The 10872-nt window shown below is 42.8% G+C and overlaps 2 long non-coding RNA genes across 2 annotated transcripts; both read right to left on the reverse strand.

The window, feature by feature from the left end:
- Positions 1 to 357: 357 nt before the first annotated feature.
- Positions 358 to 3630, reverse strand: LOC127649615 (uncharacterized). The gene is made up of 4 exons (XR_007971309.1): positions 3492 to 3630; positions 3125 to 3259; positions 2926 to 3019; positions 358 to 1924 (listed from the first exon to the last, which is right to left on the reverse strand). It is a non-coding gene; the product is annotated as an uncharacterized LOC127649615 (long non-coding RNA).
- Positions 3631 to 7676: 4046 nt separating this feature from the next.
- Positions 7677 to 8710, reverse strand: LOC127648680 (uncharacterized). Its single transcript, XR_007971199.1, has 3 exons — positions 8584 to 8710; positions 8126 to 8214; positions 7677 to 7940 (listed from the first exon to the last, which is right to left on the reverse strand). It is a non-coding gene; the product is annotated as an uncharacterized LOC127648680 (long non-coding RNA).
- Positions 8711 to 10872: the final 2162 nt, after the last annotated feature.

A 10872-nucleotide genomic window follows, 5' to 3' on the forward strand; every position in this document is an offset into this window, starting at 1 on the left:
TCAGGACAAGGAAATAAGTAAAATAACAACAAAGAAGTACATTTAGAATGTGCTTAAAATTAGTGCATTTTACAGTGTACTGTCACACAGTCGCACTGATGTGGATCCACATTGAGCGCTCTTACCACACACAAACACACTAGCATGCACAGAGAACGAGGCGTCTGTCAGTCAGACAGTGAGTGGGGGCGAATTTCCAAAACGTAGGATGGCAAGGGGATGGGTCCTTTATATTCATGAGGAAAGTGATACCTGATTGGTCGGAGACAATATAACCCAACCCTAACCCTTCCCCTAAACCTAACGCTGTCCAATCAGGTATTGTTTTCCTAATAAATATGAATGAGTCTTCCGTGATCTTTAAGATTATTGTTATTTGTGTATGTAACAGGGTTTAAAATGGGAAAGGAGGAGGCGGGAACCTGCTGAACAGCCAAAGTAATATTTAATTTAAACAAAAAGACAAAAAACACAAATGGCAGCTGTTTGGTTCTCTCTCTTCCCTTTTTTTTTGTGTTCACCACACCCCGAACAGGCTGCGGTACCCACATTTTCAAGAGTGGTTTCCTCAATCCTTGAGTGACACAACCGGTGTTTACGACCGGCGTTATCACGGCAACCGGACACCGAGCACCTGCGGCCTGGACGCCACGAATGCGGGCCCCCCGCCTTAGCGTGCCCGGTCGCATCACACTCACACCCACGGCCAGGCGGTTGTGACGAGCTACGAGGATGGTCAAAAGCCCTCCTCCCCCATCTCCGACCCCGGGCATATGGAGGGAGGTAAGTGCTTCGAGGTGGCGTTTCCTGCTCCCCCCCTCTGTGAGGACTCACCTCCAGGTACGTCAGACACGATTGTCCTCTTAGTGCCCCTCGCCCCGAGCTTGGACGCGTGGCTGATGCTTCCAACCTGTCGTGGTGACTGGCCAGGACCATCTGATTTGGCTACACTATACATTTCGCCAGGCACCCGCTTCACCTCGGCGCAGGGCGAGAACGCCGCCACCCTGGCTGGCGTGGCCTGCTCCCATGCTAGTCATTTAGCTTCTCCCCCTCAGGGGTGTGGGAAACTACATGGCCTGCTCCCATGCTAGTCACGTCGCTTGCCCCCTCAGGGGTGTGGGGAACTACATGTCTCGTGGGGCATTGGGGGAGGTTGCGTGCACTTGCTATTACGCATGCAGCAGCTTGCTTGCACCTGCATCAGCACGTAACACATAACAGCTGTTGTGGTGTTTTTCTATAGGGACCCCTAGTGTCACTACATCGATACAATGAGTAAGTGACAGGAGGGGAATGTCTCAGTTACTGTTGTAACCTCTGTTCCCTAATGGCTGTGTCCCTCTAGCCACAATGCTGTACTATCCGCTTAAATATCCAGGACCTTGTCTCGGTTCCTCAGCACAAAACTTGAATGAGTGGCCGCATTTCAGCATCTTTTATACACGTATGTCCGGGGGAGTGGCATGCAAATTCCGCTCGCCAATTCTCTTTGGCATTTTCTCAAAGATTGGAGGTGTTTGGGGCTCCCAAGAGCGACCCCTAATGTAAGTACATCGACACAATGTCTCGTTCCCTCAATCAGGGAACAGAGGTTACAAGAGTAACCGAGATGTTTTTTGGGATCAGATATTTGAAAAAGTGGTGAGTACAATCAACAGGGTGTTAGGACTATAAATACATTTTCACCATATAGACATCAAACTCATCTAGGGCAGACAAATGAAGCTTCAGCTATGGCCCACAGTGATAGGATGAAGCATACAGTAGAAAATGAATGCTCTCCTCCAGATAAAGAACCATGACAATCAAAGCAGCCTTGCCACTGATGTTCATGATCTTGGTTAACTGTTGAATAAAGGCTTCCAGGCCCTTGACCTGTCGGGCAATATTGATGAAGTTCTCCTTCGTCTCATGGTACTGCCTAAAAGATACAATGACAAGAACTTTATCATTATTACATCAACAAGTGTTAGAATGGAGGCTTGGGGCAGAATAAACATTGATTAAATGCTGTTATGTAACACCTACATAACAAACTTTGTACATACGTAGACGTAAACGCAGTGAAATTGCGAGCAAAATAACTCTTGTTACCCTGGAGTAGTACCATGGTACATTTCAAAGAATACTATGGTATGAAAATGCGGCATGTCCAAAAAAAATCATAGTATTGCCAAAGTACCATGTACTACGGTACTATTAGGTTAGTGAAGCATATACGATTCTATAATATACCTGTTTGAAAATTATTGAAAGTCTTAAAGTTAACTTGAAATCCAAATTTACCCCATTTACTTACTATAAATAGACAGTATTGGTGATTCAGTAATCCACATTTTTCTACAGAAAAAAGTTTGCCTCTGTAATAATTCATCAAAATGCCTGTGAAATGATTTTTCGGCTGATGACACCTTGGCCACTGACACTGCAATAAACAGGTGCTGGCAGTGTTTCAAGAGGGGAGCAGTCATTTACAATTAACTTGAAAGGACCACTTTTCACACTGGCGACCTGTCCAGGGTGTCCCCCGCCTTTCGCCCAATGTTAGCTGGGATAGGCTCCAGCCCCCGCGACCCTGTACACAGGATAAGCGGTTGACGATGGATGGATGGATGGACCACTTTTCACAATCCAATCAAATCCCGATTGATAAAATAAAGCCCCGCCCTAAACATTTTAATATCCGGTTTCACTCTGAAATTACGGAAGCAAAATGAGTTGCAGATGCCAAAAAAGAATAAAAGTTCAGCAGGTATGGATCCATCATCATAACCTAGAAGCTGAACATGCTGCTTTCAATTTCATCACAACATAAATACACTAACAATTGAGAAAAAGTAATTTGCTTAGAGTTCCACTGCCAGAAATGAAAAGTGTAAAGTGTAAAATGAGAGAACTGGATTGGACACAGTATACGTCCACCTGACAATAGTGTCTCTGTCTCCTTGTTGTTCCTGCTGCATGTTAATCTTGAGTTTGAGGCGGCTGATCTCACTGCCCAAACTCTTGGCTGTTGCTATGGAAGCCAGTAAAACAAACAGTTACAGTCAAACAAACTTTAATCTGCTCATATGTAATGGATCAGTGTAAGATGCATGAAAGTAGATCAGTGTTTTTTCACCTGTAATTCCTCTTTCTCATTAAGGCTTCTCTTCAGTGCCTCTATCATGTCCATGAGGCTTTTGCATTTCTCCTCATAGTGTTTTTTATGCTGTTTTCTCCTCGCCACCTCCTGATCACAGTTACTTAACTGCTCCTACACACAAAACCATCAAAACAAAACTATTTATTAAGTTGGATAAATTGATAATTAGGAAAATCTTATGGACTTTTATTTCATTCAGCTTGATATATGATATGATCTTGAGATTTGTGATCATAAAGCAGGGATTGATTGATTGACATATGGATAGAAAATACTCTGACAGACAGATATTCATGGTGATCTTTTCAATACAATGAAAGCATACTGTTAATTAGCATCTGACCTTAATGGGCTCAGCTTCCTCTGCGATGCTGTTAAAGCTTCCCTCTGCTGCTGGAAGAGCTGCTCGACCTCCTCATAGTCCCTCTTGAGTGTGTGTGTCTGCATCCATGTGGCTTCACATTCCTCTAGGCATTCACTTATCCAACTGCTCAGCTCTTGTAATTCCTCCACCTGAATACAAAGTCAGAATGAGTCACACAAATCCACATACTTCCCTCAACACATGCAAGCAATCCTCATTAGGAGTAATTGCTTTTTACCAAAGGTTTTAAGTCCTCTGACTGGGGTTCCTCAACATTCTGCAATTCCGTCAGCTCTGATTGAAGCTTCCGACAATGTTCCTGTGGGTTAAAATTCACAAAAAATTGCATATTAGACCAGATTCATAAAAAAAAATGCTGTGTTGTGGCTTGTGCATATAAAGCTCCTTTCCCAGTAGTTCGTGTCATGATTTTTAAAAATTGTTTTCTAGAGACTGCACTCACAAATAACTAGCCAATGATTTCAAAGCTGAGCATCACTAGGAAAATTTTTACTCACTATATAAATTTGAATTTTATTAATTTTCATGACTTTTCAAGGCCAATTTAAAAATTCCAGGAAAATTTGACAGAAGATATTTAGTCATCTTGGCCTTCTTCTGGTCATCATAGGCTCGGTTCTGAAGAGCTTGGTTTTGTTTCTCATCGTCACTGACCAACTGCATTTCTTGCTGAAAGTGCTCCAGGTGCATTCTCTAGGCATGCAAAGCCGCATGCAAATGTCTGAAGGACAAAGAAATAAACTTTTTAATTTTGCATGCTTGTTTAACAGACATAAAGAAAAAAAATCCATTTTATAATTTCAAATTCAAGCCAATATCAAATATATTAACTAACTAACTAATAAAAAATGCTGGTAAACAAAAAACAAGCCTTAATTACATGACTAGCAATGGTTTCCATTCAACAAAAGCACACACACAAACACACACGCTATTTTAGGCATTTTTGAGAAGATAAGAGTATAAGGAGATTTGCTTATGTTTAATGTTTTGTTATATTGGCATTTAAAAAGAAAGCCTGTTGTGATTGAGATTCGGGGGTTCCCCTTCTGTCACTCACTGGACATTGTGTCGATGAAATGATGTTACAGGTTGATCTTGGGAGCGCCATTCATCTCTAATTGTGGAATTTGCATGCCATTCCCCTGGACATATAAAAGGAGGGAAAATGCAGCCACTCATTCAGATTTCTTCCTTGAGCTGAAACTATTCTGCCAAGCCATTTTCATCTCTCTTACGAGCTGTTGGACTCTATGGCACATTACATCGGTTCTCCCCCTCTCGCACTGGTGTTGTGTAGAGAATCACCCATGGGCGTTTCAACAATAAACAAGCTGATTTTCCTGTTTATTCTCCTAAAAAGAGAATATTTCCCTACTAAAATAGTGGCACTCATGAAAGCATCTTTTTCAAGATGCCTTTTCATTTGTGTGTTATTCCTGGTTGAGGTCGTTTTTTCTCCGCTTCTGATGGCCACGATCGCTGTCTCACATGTCTGGGTGCTTCCCTTGCAGAGACTGCATTCGTGGATGTTCATGTCCTCATTGCGAGAATATGACCATGGCTACATTGCAGTTGTGACTTTCCTTCATAAGAGGGAATACCACCCCAGTGGCTCCCCGGCTCGGTCCTTCTACCAACGAGTATGATGTGGAATCAGTGAGCACTGGAGGCTATCTGGGGACATCAATGAAACTTCTCCGTCAGGAAACCCCTCACAGACATCCCATTCCCCAGTACGCTCGTACGCCCCGCCCGAGTTCTGGGATGAAGCCACGGGCTCGTCTCACGGTGGTTTGCGGCTCCATTTGGAGCTCATGAAGAGGATCAGCTATTGATTGCTGCATCGGAGAGCAGGCTAGTCATGTCTAACAAGGAGGACTTGGTTGGTCTCCCACCCTCAGGTGCGGTAGCCCAATCGCAGGCCGGGATTGATGCAGGAACTGCGCTCAGCGACCGATCTCACCCTCCGGGCAACGAAGGTCTCTTGGGCAGGCGATGTCCACCTTGGTGGTCCAAGAATGCCACTTTTGGCTCAACCCGGTTGAGTCGAGAGTGGCTGACAAAGTTTGTTTCCTTGATGTCACCATCTCCCAGGTTGGCCTGTTCGACGACACCGTCGGAGACTTTGCCCGGCAGTTTTCAATTGTGAGGAAGCAGACGGAGGCTATCCAACACATCCTGCACCGGCGCAACTCAAGATCCCGCACCCCATCTCTCCTGCGGAGACACCACCTGCTCCGCCACGCCCGTTCCAGCGGGCAGGCCCCAGCGTGGAGCCTCCCGCAGGAAGCAGACGCCACCTATCTCACGGCCGGCTGCCAAGAAACCACGCAAGGCTTCAAAGCGCCCCTGAGACAGGAAGCTTCGGTAGCTGTGCTTCAGGAGCTGGTAAGGAAACCACTCCTTCCACCGGTAGAGGGCCGGATGGAGAATCTTTATTTCCCTTTTTTTTTGGTTTAGCCGCATGCCCAATGGGCTGTGGTACCCACCTTCTCAAGAAAAAAGCAGTTTCCGCACTTTCTGGGCCCTACACTCGGTGCGCATGGCCATTGTTTTCGCGACTCCCAGGCACTGTTTCTTTTTGTCAGGTTTGGCACCCTGAGTGTAGGCACAAATCCATCCCCGATGTAGTTGTCTCCATGGGGTACGAGGACGAGAATCCCACTGGTACATCATAACCCGTTCCAATGATCAGGACTGTCCGACTCAGCTATGCGATTCAGTTTGCCAGGGACCCACCCTGGTTCAGCAGCGTCTGCTTCACCTGCGTGCGGAGATCTTGACCCTTCTGCGCAAGGGCGCGATAGAGCCTCTTCCTCCAGCCGAGATGAGGAAAGGGTTCTACAGCCCTTTCTTCATCGTGCCAAAGAAAGGCAGTGGGTTGAATCCAATCTTAGATCTGCGAGGTTTGTACCGGGGCTTACACAGACTTCCTTTCAAGATGCTGACGCAGAAATTGGATTTAATCTTGAGTCCGGCATCAATATTGGTTTGCAGTGGTAGACCTGAAGGATGTGTACTTTCACATCTTGGTTTTATCTCGACACAGACCCTTCCTACGGTTTGCTTTCGACGGCTGGACATATCAGTACAAGGTCCTCCCATTCAGCCTGTCCCCTCATGTCTTCACGAAGGTCGCAGAGGCAGCTCTTGCCCCGTTAAGAGAAGTGGGCATCCACATACTCAAATACCTCGACAACTTGCTGATCCCAGCACACTCTTTAGAGTTGTTGAACTGGTGCTCAGGGAACTGGTGCTCATGCACCTCAGCCGTCTAGGTCTTCGGGTCAACTGGGAAAAGAGCAAGCTCTCCACGGTTCAGAGCATCACATTTCTTGGCATGGAGTTAGACTCAGTCTAGAGAGCGTGCGCAGATGGTGCTGAACTGCTTAAAGTCATTCAGGCGGAGGACAGCGGTTCCACTGAAACACTTTCAGAGGCTCCTGGGGCATATGGCATCCTTGGAGGTGGTCATGCTTCAGCACTGGCTTAGGCACTGGCTTCAGCACTGGCTTCAGACTCGAGTCCCGAGGTGGGCATGGTGCCGCGTCACACATCATGTGGTTATCATGCCGGTCTGCCACAACTTGTTCAGCCCTTGGACAGACCTCATGTTTTTGCGGGCAGGAGTTCCCCTACAGCGTGTGTCCAGATGCAACGTGGTCACCACAGAAGCCTCCAAGTTGGGCTGGGTTGCCATGTGCAAGGGCATGCAGCCGCTGGCTCCTGGACATGACCTCGGCTGTGTTGGCACATCAACTGCCTAGAGTTGCTGGCTGTACTGCTTGATCTATGGAGGATATTGCCATCGATCCGGGGTAAGCATGTGTTGGTACAGTCTGAATTCTCCTATGACGGTTAATGTCGTTAAACAAAAAAGGTCAGATTTCCTTAATTCCATTGAAGCACACAAAATACACTCAAGAAAGTCCTGAAATCAAGGTGGGATAAGACAGATCACCTTGTCATTAAAGCACACACCTAGAAACCAAATAGGCCTACCCAGAAAGTTTTATTTTTTAATAAGACTTTTATCTCAAATTGTAATGGTAATAATATAATTTGTAAAAAAAAAAACACATATTAAACTAGGAAACAGCAAAACAGAATAATTTTTACAAGTGGACTTCTGAACCTTACTTTATGTTTACAACTTCTGATACAATTAAATTTGATTATTTAACTGATAAAATTTGGCAATTTAAAGTGTTGTAATCACTTTGGTTTGAGACCAAATATATTTTAACGTAAGAAAAGTCACAGTGTGTTGTTTGTAATTCCAGACCAGAGCCCGACCATCTGATTGTTCAGTTCATCCAATTTATGCTGCATTTCATCCAGCAAAGGCAGATTTTTATAGCGCTCCTCCTTTTCATGGTACTTCCTCTTTAGCTCATGCAGAGTCTGCATGAGAGGACAGGGTGTGTTAAAAATTAGTTGTTGAGTAACAGAGAGCCATACAGATGTCTGAAATAGTAATTCTAGAGATCTAATCAGATATAGTGTCCAGAGCCACTCCACCCGGTCATTCATTCCAATTCAGTTACATAAAATAGCCAATGTGCAACTGTGATTATTTTGGCTCTCACCTCCTTGTGTTTCTCCACTGTGTTCTGTGTCATAGTTTTGGTCTTCATAATGTAGCTGCAATCGTCTATCATCTGATCAAGCTGAGTGGCTTTAAAAAAAAAACTATGTGAAGAGCAATGCAAATAATCAGTTTGCATTCATCATTTACACAATGTAAATAGCTGTACACACACATATTCAACAAAGAGAATCACTATAAAGACACTGACTACCACCCTTGGAGTCGCAAGTTTGAATCCAGGATGTGCTGAGTGACTCTAGCCAGGTCTCCTAAGCAACCACATTGGCCTGGTTGCTGTTAATTCAAATGCACAATCCAGAAATAATAAAAGCCACCATATGTAGAATGGTTGGCACTCCTAAAATCATGTATTATAAAATTTGTAATCTTTCTCTTTCTCACGTTAATGCAGAAAAAACGCCATAAATGCACATGACAGAACAAAGTGGCACTTACCTATAGCCTATTTGATAAGGGAAACCATCTATGCTTTGAAACCAGCAGACTTTGACTTTGGAGACCTCGGTATGATATCTATCAATGCCAATGCAGCACGATTGACTGAATTAAGAGTGAAATCGCAATATGGCCATGCATGAATAATAGACCTTAAAAAGGAGGGTTTTAAAATATAGTGTGCATTAAGTCCTTCACTCAGCACTGTGAGCAAGCAGCACCCTCTAGTGGTTTGGACGGCATTGTCCATTATACCACCATAATAGAGAATTTAAAGGTTTTATTAGTCATCATGTTATCGGTATCTTTTTATCTTCAATTTATCTATCATTGTGGTTCTATTTAAAAATGTGGCCTGTGTTCAACAGATTCAGTCCATGTTTACTGGACATTATTTATTGTTAGAACAGTAAACTTTTACTGAATAGTGTTAGTCTTAAACCTGCTGCTAAAGTGTTGAATTGTGTTTTAATGCATAAAGTATGTGTAAACAGACAAAACACATCTAGAGTTGTCACCAAATGCCTCACAGGTCTGTCCTAATTGGATTGCGGACAGCAGGAAAATAACAATAAGTTGAATGGAAATAATAAAATGTGATTAACCCTAGAGTCATACATAATTATGATAGCAAAATAAACAGGCTTATCAACATTTAAAGGGGAGAAGAAACTTTTACCATATGTTTTGATGTTTACATCAAAGGCTGTGCATCCAGTCAAATGGTATTTTGGTGCAAATTCATCTGTAACTTGGTAAAAGCTAGCCAAATAAAACAGATGCCAAAATGGACAGGTTGACTGACATGCCCTCATCCTTGGAACAAAATTATGCAAGGTAAAAATACAACCAAGACTACATTAAATATGGGTTCCCTTGCAATGATGATAAACATGGTTTGTGCTGACCACAATGTGTTCTGTACAGTGAATTATTGGCAGTGAATAAATTGAGCATGAAACACTTAAAATACAATTTTTGTATGATAAACAATTTAGAACTGTGTTGGGTCACCACTCTACACCACTTTACACCAAATGCTCAATGTAAAATCTGGGTCCTGATGCAAAACCAGTTGAGAGGCACAATGAATTGCCACATATGTTGTGCAGATGTGCACATCTGATTACACATCGGGAAAGAATTAGATTCTGGCTTTAATAATGAGTGCTTCGGCAAATTTTTGCTTAAGTCCTCTGTGTTCTATATGGATGTCAAAACACAGAAAAGGCACAAACATCTGTTTAAACTCATGCAATCCTCCTCCTTAATAACAGGCTGTTGCTAAATTAGATACATGTCAATAATGGTGGAAAAGTGGACCTATGCACACAGCTCAAGAATAACCAGTTGTATAAACTGCTCAATCCTCAAGTTAATTTATTAGGAGATTGTGACATTACTTTGGGGTGACAGCAAAATTATGTTCCGACATTGCTGAATGGCTGATGATAAAAGAATGTGCACAATTCCAAGCCCTTCAATAGTGACTCATTTAACTTAACAGGAGCTGTGATGTCAAATTAGAAGATAGGGAAAAATAAATAAATAAACAATTAGGCACTGCTAAAAAAAGTGATGTTGTATGTAATGTATTTTATCCATAATGACCATGAAAGGGATACAATCTTTTGAATATTAGAGTTGTTAAAAGAAGATTAAAAATACACTCCTTTATATTTTTTTCACATCATTTATTTTTTTATAATATCACTGTACATTTCAATATCTACAGTGAAAATGCACGACAGTGTAATTTATACAGTGATGTTGTTCATTAATACCAGCTAAGTGTCCTAATGTTCTGTGGATAAACACCCTTGCCAGTGCCCGTGCACAAATTCTTTTTAACAATATACTGACTCATGACACAGGGAGCTTGGGAGCTGATTGAGACGCACCCCATCATATCGGCCACATCATATTGTCCACTTGGTAGACTAACAGAAGAAAGTGTCAGCTTTCCCTTGTGTCAGTTCCCAAATCTATTGAAACACTTGTCAAATTCCTGCCGTATAATTTTTTGTTTTTATAATTGCAGCATTTATACGGGTGTTTCCTCAACTTTATGTCCCAGGGGTTGATTTTTATTAAAACAGATTTCATGCCTTTATCAATTTTTTATGGTACTTTTCAAATGCCTATTAGGTGTTTAATTTTGCCAAATTAAATGTGCTGCAAGTGATGTTAGCCTTTAGCAACTTCCACTAGACTGAGACTGATATAGCTATGCCCCATCTTTCCAAAACCCTGCACTCCAAAGATACCAAATAAGATTTATTGAGACAG

The sequence above is a fragment of the Xyrauchen texanus genome, chromosome 9 (assembly GCF_025860055.1).
Source record: "Xyrauchen texanus isolate HMW12.3.18 chromosome 9, RBS_HiC_50CHRs, whole genome shotgun sequence".
Lineage (NCBI taxonomy): Eukaryota > Metazoa > Chordata > Actinopteri > Cypriniformes > Catostomidae > Xyrauchen > Xyrauchen texanus.